This window comes from Lepus europaeus, chromosome 10 (assembly GCF_033115175.1).
Source record: "Lepus europaeus isolate LE1 chromosome 10, mLepTim1.pri, whole genome shotgun sequence".
Lineage (NCBI taxonomy): Eukaryota > Metazoa > Chordata > Mammalia > Lagomorpha > Leporidae > Lepus > Lepus europaeus.
Window position 1 is genome coordinate 20,000,623 of NC_084836.1, and position 17,695 is coordinate 20,018,317.

Consider the following 17,695-nt stretch of genomic DNA (forward strand, 5'->3'; position numbering starts at 1 on the left):
ATACTGCCCAGTTATTCTCTCTCATACTTTTGGCTTCTTAACATTTGTGGCAAGGATCAGTTTGCAATTACGCATTTATCTATGTATTTGAACATATTTACCCTTGACACTCTAGGTTCCACCACATCAGAGATTATTCCATATTTATTCACTGTTGTATAACTACTAGTTATAGCGGTTTACCTGGCATATAGCAGGTACTCAGTAAATATTTTATATAAATCAATGAACTAGTGAAATAGTATTTTGTCATATAGTTAGTACTAGGACAGTAAATAGTTTGAGACCATAAAAAAGAACTAAGTTGAATTAAAGGTATCTTAAAGATTAATTTTGCTTTCTTTAAAAATTTATCAAACTTCACTCTTAATGTCCATGGAATTCATCTTCCAATCTATAAAACCTTTTTTCCATACACAAGTTATAGAGGTGTTACTGCCACTGAAGTACTTAATTATAAAATTTTTATTTACAGTTTTGTGATGGCAAATATTCAATTCTGTCAGCAAAAGAACTTTATGGCACCAGACAAAAATACACACGAATATATACACATATAAATGAGTATATGTAAATTATTTGCTAAATAAATTCTTATTTATTAACAATAATGGCAAAAATATTCTTACGTACAATTAGTAAGTCTGGGAGCAAGCATTGTGGCACATGGGGTTAAGCTGTCACCTGCAACGTCAGCATCCCATATGAGCACCAGTTTGAGTCCCAGCTGCTGCACTTCTATTCCAGATCCCTGCTAATGTACCTAAAAAAGCAGCATAAGTATTTGTGTCCTTGCCATCCATGTGGAAGACCCAGATGGAGTTCCAGGATTCTGCCTGCCATTTAGGGAGTGAACCAATGGATGGAAGATATTCTCTCTCTTTCTCTGTCTCTCCCTCTCTCTCCCAACCTTCCTCTTTCCCCCTATCCTCTCCTGCTCTGCCACTTGGTATTTGAAATCAATAAAATAAATTTAAAAAACAAAACAATAAACTGGCAAATCTGAATTGTTTTCTAGAGAAAGAGTATACAAGAAAACAGTCTTATACAACTTATAATAAATTTAATCCAAATAAAACAAAAGTAAACAGCAGTACAGTAAATGAAATATCATGAGTTTTGCAAAATACTACGTTATATGCTGTATACTTATAGTACTTATTAATGACTTTCAGATCTCTTTATAAATTATGGATATTAAGTGTTCCTATAGAATATTTGTTTATTGGGGCGGGCGCTGTGGCGCAGCGGGTTAACGCCCTGGCATCCCATATGAACACCAGATCTAGTCCTGGCTGCTCCTCTTCTGATCTGGCTCTCTGCTATGGCCTGGGATTGCAGTAAAAGATGACCCAAGTCCTTGGGCTCCTGCACCCACGTGGGAGACCCAGAAGGGGCTCCTGGCTCCTGGCTTCAGATGGGCGCAGCTCCGGCTATTGCGGCCATCTGGGGAGTGAACTAGTGGATGAAAGACCTCCCTCTGTCTCTACCTCTCTATGTAACTCTTTCAAATAAACAAAATAAATCTTTAAAAAAAACATTTGTTTATCTACTTATCAATAATGATTATATTACACAAATATTAGCCATAAAAAAATCTGAAAACTCATAGAAGTAAAGCAGTATGTAAGAAGTTCAAGGAGAGGAGGCCAGCGCTGTGGTGTGGTAAGCTAAGCTTCTGCCTGTGGTGCTGGCAGCCCATATGGGTCCCAGTTCATGTCCTGGCTGCTCCTCGTCTGATCCAGCTCTCTGCTTATGGCCTGGGAGGGCAGTGGAGGATGACCTGAGTGCTCCAGCCTCTGAACCCACGAGGGAGACCCAGAAGAAGCTCCTGGCTCCTGCCTTTGGATAGGCTCAGCTCTGGCTTTTGTGGCCATTTGAGGAGTGATAGAAGACCTTTCTCCCTGCCTCTCCCTCTTTCTGTATCTCTGCCTCTCAAATAAATAAATAAAATCTTTCAAAAAAAAAAAAAAGGCCACAGAGAGATTTAAACTCAGGATTTTCACATGCCAGAGCTCTATACAATATTTCCCAGATGGTCAAACTGCAATCATTTTTCGAGTGTACCACATTCCTACATATCCAGAATAGCTACCAGAACTGAAAACCATCTCCCTGCTACCTCTCCCTCCTTCCTGGTCCTCTTGAATGCATTCTCTTTTTCAAAACAATCCCAGGGATCCACATGGTCCATTAAAAACCACACACACCCTTGCAGCCATCTCCCTGCAGACCCTCGATCCTCTTTGCTCTCAGCACAAGTTTTGGTCACAGCTTTTCATGAATTCTGTCTGGGGGGTATAAGGTAAGACTTCAAGAGCACATGCCCCCCAGATTGGAGTCAGGAAACACACATCCAGCTCCGTGAGCTTCCATCAACCAGGGTTCTCTTGTTTTTCTACATCCTTCCTCTTTATATATTTTGTCAGGAGAATTTGTAGCCCATTAAAAATTATAAAAACACAGGAATATGAATATAAATTCACACAACAAATCTTATTAGGGTCATGAAAATGTTTTAAAACTTTCATTATGACTTCAAAACTCAGTAAGCTCACGAAAAAAAGTGTTAAATTCTATATCCATTGAAGTGGCTAGATTATGTGTAAGATTTACCTCAATAATCTTTTATTAATGCTTGTCTTTCTGTATTAAACTAGGTACCATGAAAAAAAATTCCTGAGAAATATAAGTATATATTATCCAGTTTTCTATAACTAAAGATGTTTCTGGTTGGTAGAGAAATTATGATATACATGAATGCAATCTATTAGTTATATTTAAGTCTAGTGTCAAAGACTGGCAGGAGAAGGGAGAAAAGCGACAGTTGACAATTGAGGTCAAAGAAAAAGAGAATTATTCCAGAGTAAGGATGCAATAATCCAGACCAGAAGCAGAAACTAAGAGGCTTCTGTCAGAAAAGAGGATGAGGTGGAATCCCTGGGAACAGGAAAAGAATAACACTGCTAGTGAATGGACCTAGAATTGGGAGTCCTGATTCCGTTTTGGATTTGCTGAGTTTGAGTAATTCCTTTCTCATGAGTCTCCATTTTGTTATTTGTAAACAAACAAGCTTCCAAATAATACATAAAGTACATAGAGATAATAATAACCTCTACCTACTTCCCATAACTATTGCAAGGACACAGTGAGACAATGTATGCAAAGTATTCTGGAAAATGCAATGTAGTATTAACAAGCTAACACTGCAAGGCAGGCTCAATGGGGAAACAAAAGCTCTGCCTTTGTTTCAAGGTGTCTGGGATGATAATAAGACATTAGGCTGAAAACATCTTAGCCTGACACATAGAGACAGAGATCTATATGAGTAAGAGAGAGCATGTGTGCATGAGCAACCATCAGAGACGCAAACAACTAACTTGTTAAAGGTTGGAGAGAGTCCAAAGGACCACAAATAGAAAAATGTCCCTACCATTCTGACTCAAGGAAGGCCCTGGAAATCTTAAGATCTCTTGAGATACCAGTGTAGTCACTTACTTAATAAGAACAATGACTACTTTAGAGCTATTCTAAAAAGTCACATTTAGAAATGAAAGTTTTATTTAGTTTGTGTAGCACAGTAGGTTTCATTACGGATTTATGGAAAGAACACCTCTTCTTCCTCATTATCCACACCAATACCATCACAATGATCATCACCAACAACAACCACCCCAAACCCACCAGCAACAACGACCATCCAACAACCACCCATCAGCAACAACAATGACTAATCACCAACCACCACCACCCACTAGCAATCAACAACTGCAACCCAACCAGCAACCATCTACCACAAACCACTCCAACATCACCAGCAATAGTGATCATCCACCAATAACCACCATAACACTACCAGAAATTCTCTCTCCAACCCCAACTAAATACATCTACCTGCTACAAATTACTAATTTACTTAGCAAGAATACAGAATTTAACAGGGAAAGGTATCTACACATAAATGGAGAGATAGCTTATCTATCTGTACCTCAATTTTCCCTTCTTCCTTGATTCCTTATGGGGCTTGTTTATAGTGACAGTGTCCCTCCCTCTCTAGGTAAACAGATTGCTGCCAGAGATGTTAGAGAAACCAAATTCAGATGATTAAGTCCTAGAGATATACTGTATAGTATACAGCCCACAATTACCAATATTGTTTACTTAAAATTTTTCTGTTGGGGAGATGTTATGTTAGGTAGTCTTAAAATGTAAACACACAGGGGCTGGTGCCGTGGCTCACTTGGTTAATCCTCCATCTGCGGCATCGGCATCCCATATGGGCATCGGGTTCTGGTCCCGGCTGCTCTTCTTCCAATCCAGCTCTCTGCTGTGGCCCAGGAGGGCAGTGGAGGATGGACCAAGTGCTTGGGTCCCTGCATCCGCGTGGGAGACCAGGAGGAGGCACCTGGCTCCTGGCTTCGGATCGGTGTAGCTCCAGCCATAGCGGCCATTTGGGGAGTGAACCAATGGAGGGAAGACCTTTCTCTCTGTCTCTCTCTCTTACTGTCTAACTCTGTCAAATAAAAAAAAAATGTAAACACACAAACATATACAGATAATAAACAAAGGTAAGAGGAGGAAACTGTCAGAGGTGATGAATAGATTTATGACATGGACTATAGGGATGGTTTCACAGGTATATGCTCATATATTAAATATGTAGGCTTTGTATGTCAATTATTCCTCTATACAGTAATTTTTAAGAACAACTAATATGCCATGGTTAGCAAATGTACAAAAAATCAAAACTATGGAACTATAAAGTGTGAAAATAATACAAGAATGGGCAAATAGTTTTCACTAACTTTTATTCAAGATAAATTTTGATTATTTTATGTATATTTTAGCGCTGCTCTTGAATATTAAAAAAAACAGAATATTCAATGAATTGTAACTGTCAAGCTTCTGAATGCAAGATAAATAATGGTCAATTATTTCAAAACCAAAATATTAAATAGTAATGTTTTTAAAGTGAAAAGAAAAAGAAAAGAAATAAGCTAAATTCTCATGAGATTTTTGTCCTTTCATTGTGAGGCTTAGTCTACATTCTGGTCAATATGCAAACAACCATGCTTTTTCCTTTTTAAGTGCCCCCTATAAAACCTTGCTAGTTCTTGGACCTGATCAGCCTTATTCCCACAAGGTCATTACCTCCCACCTGCACACCGTGGGAATATGAGAGTTGAAGAGTTGAGAAAGCAAAGTCAACACCCAAGTAGCCCTCAACACAGCTCCTCCTCGAGTCTCGCCGTACCTAGAAAGCCCAGATGCACATACTAACGTCTACTTCAGTTCATTCCAAACCGGATTTGAAAGAGTTTAAAAATTACAGGTATTCAATCAAAATTAAAATAACTAATTTTTAAATTTTCCAACTCATTACAGTTTTTCTCCTTTGACTCGTATCCAGTCCATTTCCACACAGAACTTTCTCCAAACAAAGCATATGTTTATGTTGGAAAAGACTTTTATTGCTCACACTACCATACTTGTCTGCAAGGAAATATTTCAAATTGCTGTCTGGTGCCCAGGCTGTTTTTACACCCCTCCGCAAAGCACAACAGTAAGACTTGGGATGGAGAAGACAGATGTTTTGCTTTGTTCAAATGGGCAAAGTGTGATTGTTAATGGGGAGGTGGGAAATGAGGGTGAGCATATGGTTCAGACATTAGGATTTGATGCCCCTAAAATTTTCTTTACTTTGCCAAGTGTTTGAGAACCCCTCCTCCACTCCCTATACCAAACACCTATCCAAAGCCCCTGGAGTGGACCATTCAATTGTGTGAGCAGAAAAGAAGATCCAAACAATTTTCTGTGTATAATCCTGGCCTTGCTATTTGTTTTCCTTCACCATCCCCTTGGAAATAAAGAAGGCAACCTGCTATTCAGGCAAATGTCTTAGCTAGACAACTTGGTTCCCTCATACTGCTAGAACATCAAGTCTGTCCTTAACTAGCTACACATAATAGCTGGACTCTAGGCCCTTATTTGCCAGGAAGGAATGTCATAAGCTCAATGTCAACGAGTAATTCTCAAAACCTGAATTGAAAGCACAATACACAGGGAAGACTGCTTGAAGGACAAGTAGTGCACCCACTTTTCTCATCCTGCGTCAGACTAGGTCAGAAATCTGGTCTTTAAAAAGAACTTCGCCAAGGCTTTTGTAAAATTCTGCTTTGAGGCAATGTTATTCACACAAAAATGCTGTAGGAGAATCAGAATTATAAAATGTGATGATTCTCATAACAAAACACGGTGTATTCTTTACAGGGATTTCTGGGAGAAGCTCTTGTCTGATGCTGGTGCAAAGAGGAGCTATAACCATCCTGAACAACTGGCTTATCTTTCCTCCTACCAGAGTTTCCTCTTCCCACTGGCTCATCAGAAGCTCATAGCTAGAGTTGTGTCCTCTGTGTTGTATACTTACGTTATTCTGTCTTGCAATTTACTTTGGCCCATTTCTGAGCATAACTAAACTTATTTACTTTTGCTTCATATTATTATGTCAAATATTATGTGTTTTACCAACAGCCTAAATTTGGCATTTGGGATTAACTTCCTTCCTCTGTTGGCATTCAAGAGGGCTCAAGGATGGCTACTTCTTTGATGGTGTGTGACTTTAGACAGACTACTACAGCAATACAACTCACAGTCTCCTAGAGGGAATAATAGAAAGAATTGATGCAGGTGGGGACAAGTCGATAGGGAAGAGCAGTTACATTCTGGTAAGTTTGTAGGAAAGCAATTGAGTCTATGAAGCTCTAAGAGGAGATAAAACGTAGCCAGTAGGCAGGTGCCAGAACTGAAAATACGACATGACAAGCAGAAGAGTTCTGTATTTTCTATTTAATGGAGAAAATTTTGAGTAAGACCGAGCAAGGTCAGATTATAGATTACATCACTATGGTAGACCTATGGAGGGCATGGGCTTAAAATCAGGAATACTAGTATTGAGATTATAACAGTGGCACTAGAAATGACAGAGGGCCTCTGTGCAAGACTCATTCAGTCAGCAATTATTAGAGTCACCTGTCTGCCAGGCTATGTTCTGGGCACTTGGCAAAAACAGTATACAAAATAGATATGTTCCTAGCTCCCAAAGAGATTACACTCCAGTGGGAGTTGCTTGGTGAGCTGATGTACTAAGCTAATTTGTCAAGCAGTGGTAAGTGCAGTGAAGCAGAATGTGGCAAGAAAAGAGGAAAGGGAGATAGGCCAGTGAGATAGGCCCCTTTGCAAGGTGGCATTGGAACAGAGATGTGAGAGGACAGAGGGCAGGTGCAAAGCAGGGATATATGGGAAAGGCTGTCCAAGCAGAGGGAACTGCCAGTGAGTAGGCAAGCCTTGAGAAGGGCATGTGCTTGGCATAGCTAAGGAACAGTTAGGGCATAGTTAAGGTGTGTTAGAGCAGGGTGATAGAGGAGTGGGGGAAATATTTAGATTTCACTCAGAACCGTGTTTTGGGTGCAGGACTGTCATGTTTAGATTGACAGCCTATAGAAGGATCTCACTTGCTGCTATGTACAGAATCAACTGTAGGACTCAGGGTGTAACAGACCCATTGTGAGACTGGTGTAGAAATCCAGAAGAATTGCAATGACTGTTCAAGGTGGTAGCTTTGCAGGTGGTAAGAGGTTATAGGACTGGGGATCTGTCTTGAAGCTGAAGCTGAAAGGAGGCAGCAAGATGTGCTGGGGAGTACAGTGGGCAAGAAGAGATAACTGCTGTTGGGGGCAGCATTGTGGTACAGCAGGTTAAGCTGCTGCCTATAGCACCAGGATCCCATATCAAAGTACCAGTTTGAGTCCTGGCTATTCTGCTTCTGATCCAGCTCCCTGGGAAGAGCAGTGGATGGTGGCCCAAGTACTTGGGCCTCTGTAACCTGCATGCCACAAAGGCACTTTACTACTCCTCCTTTCAGGGATCCTGTGGTCCCACAGTCTTCTAGGTCTTCTGTTTGGGTTCTATGATATAAACTTACAATCAAAATTCCAAATTGCAATAAGCATCTGAGAGATTGGTCTAAAAAAACCTGGCCGGCGCCGTGGCTCAACAGGCTAATCCTCCGCCTTGCGGTGCTAGCACACCGGGTTCTAGTCCCGGTCGGGGTGCCGGATTCTGTCCCGGTTGCCGCTCTTCCAGGCCAGCTCTCTGCTGTGGCCAGGGAGTGCAGTGGAGGATGGCCCAAGTGCTTGGGCCCTGTACCCCATGGGAGACCAGGAGAAGCACCTGGCTCCTGCCTTCGGATCAGCACGGTGCGCCAGCTGCAGCGCGCCAGCCACGGTGGCCACTGGAGGGTGAACCAACAGCAAAGGAAGACCTTTCTCTCTCTCTCTCTCTCTCACTATCCACTCTGCCTGCCAAAAAAAGAAAAAAGAAAAGAAAAGAAAAAAAAAACTGATTTTCTCCAAAAAAGCTTCAGCTTAAGATCATTAATCATGAGAATGAGGAAGAAAGTATCATTACAATTATTTAAGAAAAGTTTTATTATGCAGGGAAATGAATACATACTTAAAAGTACTTCTCCAAACCCCTAACACCAGAGAGACAAACAATGATAATGCGTTAACTGAAAATTGCTGCTTGTTGTGACTTTCTCACACTGTACTAAGTACTTGCCAGGTCCTCTCGAATTTATCCCTTATCACAACTCTGTGAAGGAGGGATTATTAGTTACTTATATTTTATCATTGAGGATAACGAGGCACAGAGAACAATGAACTCATCCAAGTCAAAGTGAATGAGTGGAAAAGCCAGGATGTGAGTAGACTGGCCCAAAGCCTGGGCTCTCTACCACAGGAGACATTTCCCTTTAAATATTAACTCTTTTAGAAGCGAAGTAGAAAGTATTGACTGAAAGCTTATTCAGAGTAGAACAGAACACTGACGTGGAATTAAGGGACACACAGACTAAATAGTGAGAAATTCTGGAAATCCATAAATATTACTGTTCGTTTCAAGGCATCATTTCCATTAATCAATGCACCCAGATGTTCTACATTGGGCAGAATCTGTTTTTGTAAGTGTTGCTTATTATCCTATATACATCTCACTGGCTGTATGCTCTCTCCCTTCTTCCCTCCCAAATAGAAATCTTTTGCTAAGTGCCTTGCATATTCACTTTCTAGTTCATAACCGTCTCTCTTCCCCAGTGAGCTGTGCTCACTGGTGACGCCCACCACATCCCTGCCCCTCCCAGGAAGGGAGCTCCCCAGGCTAACAGCTCTTGAGTTCTCCCAGAAGAATGTTCCAATCTGCTCTCCTCACACTCAGATGATAAGCAGATATGTTTGTATCCCACGTTCTTCATCTAAATTCTGACAAGTTTATCCTTGAGAAAAAATACGAGCATTGATATCCATAGCACTTTTCCTTTAAATCAATTCAAGAACTAAATGCCTGATTATAACATTTGTCACAATACTTTGATTTTTTTTTCAACAACTGCATCTTTCAGGAAAAAAAAATCCCCTCAAGATTATAGCTTACAATAGACTAGTCAAGTAGTTAATACAAAAGCAGTATACTAAAAAAATGGAGAGAATAATTTAAATACAATGCATAAGTCAAATAAGTGTAAACAAAGCCGAATGTGAAGACAGTAGCAAAATAGATTGTACATGGAGTGAAATAAACATCTGTGGAGTGAGCAAGTGAATGAAGTTTCCTTACTACCTGATCATCTCTTAGTGAGTAAAATTCATGTGCCCTCATGCTATGGCCAAGATAGCTGCAAATTTTCCTCCAAGTTTTTATTTTTTGTTGTTGTTTGACAGATAGAGTTTGAGAGTGAGAGAGACAGAGAGAAAGGTCTTCCTTCCGTTGGTTCACCCCGCAAATGGCCGCTATGACTGGAGCTACACGGATCTGAAGCCAGCAGCCAGGTGCTTCCTCCCGGTCTCCCACATGGGTGCAGGGGCCCAAGCACTTGAGCCATCCTCCTCTGCCTTCCAGGGCCACAGCAGAGGGCTGGACTGGAAGAGGAGCAACCAAGACTAGAACTCGGCTCCCATATGGGATGTGGGTGCCGCAGGTGGAGGATTAACCAAGAAAGCCATGGTGCCAGCCCCCTCCAAGTTCTTCAATCTTTTTAGGTTAATATCAAGGCAGAGAGCTATCTCATCAGATCTAACTCTGGAATGCCCAAAACCTACCAACTTACTATTCCCTATAAATATGCTCACAGATTCTTTAAGAAAAAGGAAAGAAGGTAAGAGGCACAGCAGATATCACACTTAGAGGGGGCACTGAATCTACTTCAGAATTTTCTAAGCCACTTTGTCACTTACATGAGTCTAGCTTATGTATGCATTTCCCACAAGCTCATAAAATAATATTTCTTGTAAACAGCACATAAAAATCAACATAACTAAGTTATTAGCATTGAAAGTACCAAAGGCCCATGGGGTTCTTCACATACTGGATGGTTTATCAACAGGCACCCCAGAGATCTCAACCTGAAACTCTCTCCAGGTCTAAACTGAGTGATTTAAGTTAGACTTCATGGCTCCATTTCCCTGTGATGACTTTCAATGTCAAAGTGTATCCTCAAGAGCAATGGCATGGGTGAGAAGCCAATGTCTATGCAGTTATATACTAAGCAAAGGTTTTCCCTCACTGCTGAATACATGCTTTTGATTTAATTAAACCTGAGGAGAGGTTCCAAACAAATTTCCATTTGGTTTTTTCCAGACCCTATTAATCATCCTCCAACTCTCAAAAATAATAAATGACATGTAGATCTTCTGAAATAATCCCCATCTCCTCCACTCAAAGGTTCGTTGTCTTCCCCCATATTTTCCATTCTTCCCTTTCTGCCATCGTAACACTCCACCCTACCAAAGCCATGCTATTGTTGACACACCCACCAGATCTTTAATACCTTGCTCAAGTCAACCTTTCTGAACAGAATTCACTCTCTACTGACTGCCTTACCTTCAAGTCTACAGCCTACTAAAACGTGTAATTACAAACAGTCTGCCTTTGTCACGAGCTCTTTACACACGGGACAAATCCTTACTAGTCTATAGCCTTTTAGAGAATAAAAAGTATGTTGCTTCTAAAATCTTTCAATCCCTGGGAGCTAATGTAATGTTTTGCTAACAGAAGGCACTTAATAAATTCTTGGTTTACTGAAAGTCATTTGGAAGCAGAGGCATTTTCAGGAGTTTTCACATAGAATTTCTAATGAAAATCAGGATGTCTGTCAATCTCTTTGTTCTTCTTAGTGTGAATCACATAATCACACTGGTTTGAAAAAGTTAGTTTCCACATAGAGCAGTAGCTGCTAAAGCCAGCACTATGGGTTTTAGATGATGGTTCCTTATCTATTTGTTCAAGAATTATTGGGTATCTACCAAACTGTAGTCATGAAATCAGGCCTTCGGAAACAGATATGAACATATAGATCCTGGAGCTTACACTGCGGTGTAGCAGGTTTAGCTGCTGTCTGCAGTGCAGGCATCCCGTATGGGCATTGGTTCAAGTCCCCATTGTTCCACTTCCAATCCAACTCCTTAGTAACATGCCTAGGAAAGCAGCAGAAGATGGCCCAAGTACATGAGAGACCCAGATGAAGCCCCTGGCTTTTGTCTGGCCCAGATCTGGTCTTTGCAGATGTTTGGGGAGTGATCCAGCAGGTAGAAGACTTCTCTCTCTCTCTGCCTCTGCCTCTCCCTCTTGTAACTCTGCCTTTCAAATAAATAATTCTTTTTAAAAAATCTATTTGAGAAAGTGCATCACAAGTAATTACATTAGAATCTGTGGAGTTCCATGAGATTTTTGTACCAAGTGATACAAGAAGACAGAGATGGTCTGCCTATCTCAGCTTTGGGCAATAGGGTAAATACAGATAACAAATCTCAAAAAACTTCAGGAAGATCACAGTTGATTGAACTTTCCATGATAGTTTCATCTGAAACAGTAGAGACATCTGAGGTGAGACATAGCATGTGCAAAGGCACTGAGGCAAACCAAAGTACTATTCCGAAGCACGATAAATGGTTTGGGTATTTCTAGAGCATTCACTGCAAGCTTCAGAACAAACCGCAGAACGAGGACACAAGCCTATATATCACAAAGGGCCTGCTCCTCAGAGCCATGGAATTAGATCTTTAACCTCTTGGTAGTATTACAGACACAGTACTATACAGATTATGAGTTTAGGATTTCAGGGAACAGGTTAGTTTAACCCCCCCAAAAGAAGTGGAATTGTCATTTTGTAAATCACAGCCATAGTACAAACAACTTTAGCTAATTAATTTCTTTTGTTCAGTCAAGTAACAAAATCAGAAGCTAAAAATAATGTTTTGGGAACACTGTAAGATACACATTGCAATGACAGCAAAGGTGCCTTTTTATGAAAAGAACTTCTGAGCAGAATGACCACAGGCAAAACCTGCTCATGCAAACTATTTTTTGACTGGATTCTTTGAGAAATTGTGTGAAACAGTAAGCAGGACGCTGGCTGAGAATCAAGAGACAATCAACTCCATGAAGCATGACTGGACTCTGAGCTCACAAAGCAATGGCTGAATCTGGCTGTTTTATCACTGGACCCCTAAGGTGGGGCAGTAGGCTGCACACAGTAGGTGTTCAACAACTATTGGGTAAGTGAATGAATGCATTAAAGAATCAATCCATAAACATCATTCCCTTAAAAAAAAAAAAACAACAAATAATCACTTAGTTTAAACATAGGGGAGAAACATAATGTTTGTAAAAATTCTTAAAATGTTCCTAAGAATAGAATTTCAATATTAAAAAATGCAGTACCACACAAGCATGAACCAATTATCATGAACATTTGCTTGACATGACTCACTCTGACTGGTACAGCCACGTAATCTGCATGAAATGAATCCAGACATAATGGATACCAGTGAGTAAGATACCACAAAGAAGTTTTGTGACCAATGAATGACACAGTGAGTGTCAGCTGTGTATTGTAGAAGGGATCCCACAGCAAGAATGGAGCAGGGTCCTGAGAAAATAAATGCTCCTTGCATTGCATTTTTCTTCCCTAACTGTAGCTCTCCAACCAACTCTGCCTGCAGAAGTTACTTTGTTTCCTTAACTTCTATGAATGAAGAAAGTAGTTAAGATGCCCTTCCCTCGAGGTCCCTTTTGATGACAGAAGACATTTCAACACGTCCCAGCAGATGGTCATCCCACACACATGAGCCCTATTCATGGAGGTTCACTATTATCACTGTTCCCTGAGTAGCCCTGATGCTCATGTCACTATGACCATTCCAGGAGCCTTGCAGCCCATCATTTCTGAGAATGTCTAATATGGGTCAACTGCTCAGAAATGACCATCCATTAAGTAATAAACAGAGGTAAATACCATAAATCCACATTTTTAGTGGATTATCTCGCCCAAGTCGAAAGCAGCAAATATAGAACCTGAGTCAGACAGCAAATGGTGAAGGCTGGATAGGAACCTAGGAATCCTGAAGCTATCTCTCTGTGACTGGCCATGGTCTCTGATGATCGCCACTCGTGCCCTCTCAGACACTCTCAGGAGGTCCCCGGTGGGGGATCAACAGGGAAAAATGTAAGTAAATGAATTCCTGCTGCATTACAATATGTCTGCTTTCTGTAAGAAGGGCTAGTGTCTCATACAAGCCAAAAGCTCATTCAGCAAACGTCTAAGGAAGGGTCAAGGATTTCTTTTAGAGAAAAGGCCCACAAAACCTGTCATTATGTGTTTTTAGCAATATCTTAGAACTTCAGACTTAACAGCCAACAGCCTGGCTGGAGAATTAAATGTTAAATATAGGGAAGAATTTTCCCCCTTTTGTCTCGCATTATTTTGGGGCTGTGACTTGGTTTTCCTCCAATGTTCTGCCATCTCCTTCTACCACCAAAGAGGTATAACCGGCAACATAAACATTTCTGACAGTCTGTATAGATTATTATGCCACTGTGGACATGTTTTTTAGTCCTGAGAGGCTGATCTAGTGACTACAGCCCTAAATGAATTCAGTAGGGAGGCACAGTTCAAAAATGCAGTTTTCAACACAGTTTACGAAGCATTTTTCCTATTTTATACAATCTAAGTTGCCAATTGAATAGCAAGTTCCTTTCAAAGTAGATCACCAAAACTGATGTTGGAAGTGGTTTTGCCTCTGTGTTGAATGGTCCTCCCTCTTATAATCTTTATGTGGGAGCTGCACATTGCTTTTTCTACTCTAAAAGGGGCTCATGCAGAGATGGTGAAAGGGAATATATTGACTTAATTATATTAGAAAAAGCAACAGAAAAATTCGACCAGCATCCTAATGATATGGTTCATTCAATTCCCAAAGAAAGGCTGTATCACACAATCAAATGATTTTACTTTGTGTCACCCACCTACTCCCCCACACAAAGACCTTTTTAGACAGTAAACATGTCAAGACTTGAGGGCAGTCCAACCTAGACCGATCCAGAATGTCATTAATTAAAATGCAAAACTGATTCTATTTCTGGTCCTGGTAATCAACTAAGGAAAAGAGTTTCAGTGACAAGAATGCCTGCAGAAGTATGAGGTTGTATTTATATTAATAGGGACAATTTCTTCCCCCAGTGATTATGGTTTGAACATGTGCAGTTTGGTTACTAAGAGAACCTGTGACCAACTCTTCATTAATTGTTGCACAATACTCACTGAGTTTGTCTGTGTTCATTGTGCATGTTCACATACACAATTAGAGAGAGAAGTGGGAAACAGAACAGAAAGCAAGAGGATATAAAATGGAACATCCTGGTTCATAATGTAAAGTGCAGGTTTCAAATTAAAACATTATCTAAAGAAACAGTAAAAACAACAAAAAACATAGTTTTGATAACAGCTATAATTAAAGAGTATGAAAAATTAGTAAGTGCAACTACACCAATGTAGGGTTTCCAGGCCCATTTCAAATAACTGTAGTTGGCTCAGGTTGCAAGCAAAAATCAGTTGCAAGGCACAACAGCAAAATAAACACACAATAAAAATGTTGCAGTGACTTCACCCCACCAAGAGGTTAGAGACTCCACTCAGCACAGTTTTTATCAATTTTCCCTGCAGTAGTTTTCTGTGCTGCTTACACAGACCCTGCAAAGGCATTAACATGACCTCGTGCTGTGAGACAAGGAAATGCTGAAGAATGCACTCTCCCAAGTCAAAGAAATTCCCAAGGGCTTAATCTGGAGGTGGGGATATCCTAAAGAAAAAAATATAGCTAGAGGATGTTAAGCAATATCTCAGGATTTTTTTTTCCTCCTCTCCTCTAAAAGAGCATGCTGTATCTACTGAAAATATGTAAACATAATAAGCATGCAGGAATTTGTGTATATATACACATACATTACACATACATTACATATGCTTGGGTATGTTTGCTGATTACATAGGGAAACTGTTGAACAAAATAAAAGAAACATAAAGACTTTTTTCTTACAAAGCTAAAGTTGCTCCCTAATTAAATGAAATATGTTCTAAATGCATTTGAAAATTGCCTGCAGTGAGAGCTACAAAGTCTATCTCCATGACACCCAAGCTGATTCTAACTCTTTCCCTCTTGATGAATACCTCAAGTTGAGTTGCCAGGCACCCGATAAAATCCTTTTAACTGGAGAAAAAGAAAAGATTAAGCAAAATAAGGAACCACCGCTAAGGATTAAAACAAACAGCTAAGCATTAAAGAATCATCAGGAGGAAGCAGGGAAGTCAGTGAGTCAGAACACAGTTTTGCTAAGGACCACAATTGAGTGTAGGAAAGAGGGGATGTTAGCTAATCCAAACAATGCTGAAAGTATTTCAAACATTACTTAAGGAATCAGAGAACTACAGAATGCAAGAAGAATTTGTTGGTTTTATTTTTTGCTTGTTTTGCTGTCATTCTATTTGTTTACTCGCACTGGGCTGTTAGGTGAATATCAACAGTTTTGCTCTGTATTTAAATGTAGGCTTTTATGCTTTTATATATGGAAGAAACTTCACAAAAAAATAAAATAAAAACACCAGATATATCTACTTTGGACCCAGAGAACAGGATGAAAGCATACGTCTGATGTCATCACCACTATTTTAAGAAAAATCCACACAGCCAGTGGAAATAAAAGTCATGCAAATGAGCAAGACAGTTAAGGAACTTTTACATTCTAAACTCCAGTGAGCCAAGGGAGAGTTCAGAAATTTCATATTTTCTCCTTCATTTATCACAAATATCACAGTGTATTAGTACAGTACCATATGAATCAGAGGTTGAGTTACATTTGAAGGGATCGCTGCATAGAATGAAAGGGACCTACCAGAATTGAAAAACCCACACAAGATCAAATGAGATAACCCATCTCCAACCCTTGGACTTGAAAAGAACTAAACAGGATTACAACTGCAAAGCTTATTCACCAAAATAATCCAACATACCGGCTACTTAAAAAGAGAGAGAGATGCCTGCGATGCAGTCTTGATAAAACTACCAAAATATTGTTTTCCTTTGGGCAGGGATACATTTGAAATTGGGGTGCTCTTTGCAGGAGGAAAGCAAAAAAATAAGAGCACTATTCTAAGAGTTCTGCCCTAGAATAAATAATCCGACACATACTGTCTCCATTGGAAACTTGCTTATTTTCTCTTACAAAACTCTAACCATTCCAATAGCCTCAAAGCATCTTTGTCTCCCAGCAGAATGAAACTCTGCTGTCAACTCAAAAATGTTCCTCTCATCACTGCCCATCACCCTCCGAAGAGGCTGCAAAATATGGTTTGCAGAACTGGGTGCCCTGAGACCAGGAAGGGAAGGAAGCAATGAGGTCATACAGTCTACTCAGGCTGCCAGCACAGGATCCCTCCCGCTGTGAATGTCCCTGCCCAAGTTGTAAACCCCACAAGACACAGGGCCATTCTGGACCCACAGGCAGGTGAGCGAAGCACGCTGCCCACAGCAGACTCCGACATAACTCACACGTGAGTGCACAGCTTCCCCCAGAAAGATGGAATAGTTTGCTATGTAGGCAGATCCCCCTCCAGCTCTGCCAGATCCGGAGAGAGAGTGGCCCTCAGCACGCTGAGGATGCATCTCGCCCAAATTTGTCAGTCATCCTCCACAGATCCCCTGCACACTGCTGCAGTTTCCCATCGCGAACACATTTTCCCCCGGCTGCTGCTTCAAGGACAAAGAGAAAGCTCTTCTGTTTCCATCGCAGCTGAAGAGCTCGGGTTTACGGGAGGAAAAAAAAAATTAAAAGACAAACAATCCAGACAAATGACCTCTGGCATCTTAGTTAGCTTGGTCACCTGCAGAGAAGGACCGGTGCAAACAGAAGGAACGCAGAAGGAAGGTCACTAAGCCGAGCAGGGAAGACAGCGAGCGGTTCCCTTCACTGCAGCAGAGCCGCTCATTCAAGTCAAGCACTTACCATAAAAATAGAAAGTCAACCGAAGGAGCAGGGATCTCTCCTCAGTGTTTTCCGCAGAGAGGAATCCACCATGAGCCCCCAGGTGCTACTCAGAAGGAGGCCAGCAAAGTGAGGAGAGGCGATGCAACCAGCACCCAAGTCCCTTTCAGCCTCCCCTCGGGCCGCATGCAGTTGTTTGTGCTGTAAAAACCCTGAGAAGTCTGGAACAGGACTCTCTGGAGAGCGAGCCGGAGCGAGAGCAGCCTGGTGGATTTCACGGTCTCAGAGCATCACGCCCAGGACCGGTCCTCCCCCTCCGGGTGCA

At 40.9% G+C, this 17,695-nt stretch overlaps 1 protein-coding gene across 1 annotated transcript in view; it reads right to left on the bottom strand.

Annotated features, from left to right (window-relative positions):
• Positions 1 to 17,466, bottom strand: part of ANO4 (anoctamin 4) — a 409,492-nt gene extending 392,026 nt beyond the window's left edge. Inside the window, exon 1 of the mRNA XM_062201997.1 lies at positions 17,392 to 17,466. The gene's annotated coding sequence lies outside the window, so the exon portion shown is untranslated. The remainder of the gene's footprint in view (positions 1 to 17,391) is intronic.
• Between the last annotated feature and the right edge of the window lie 229 nt (positions 17,467 to 17,695).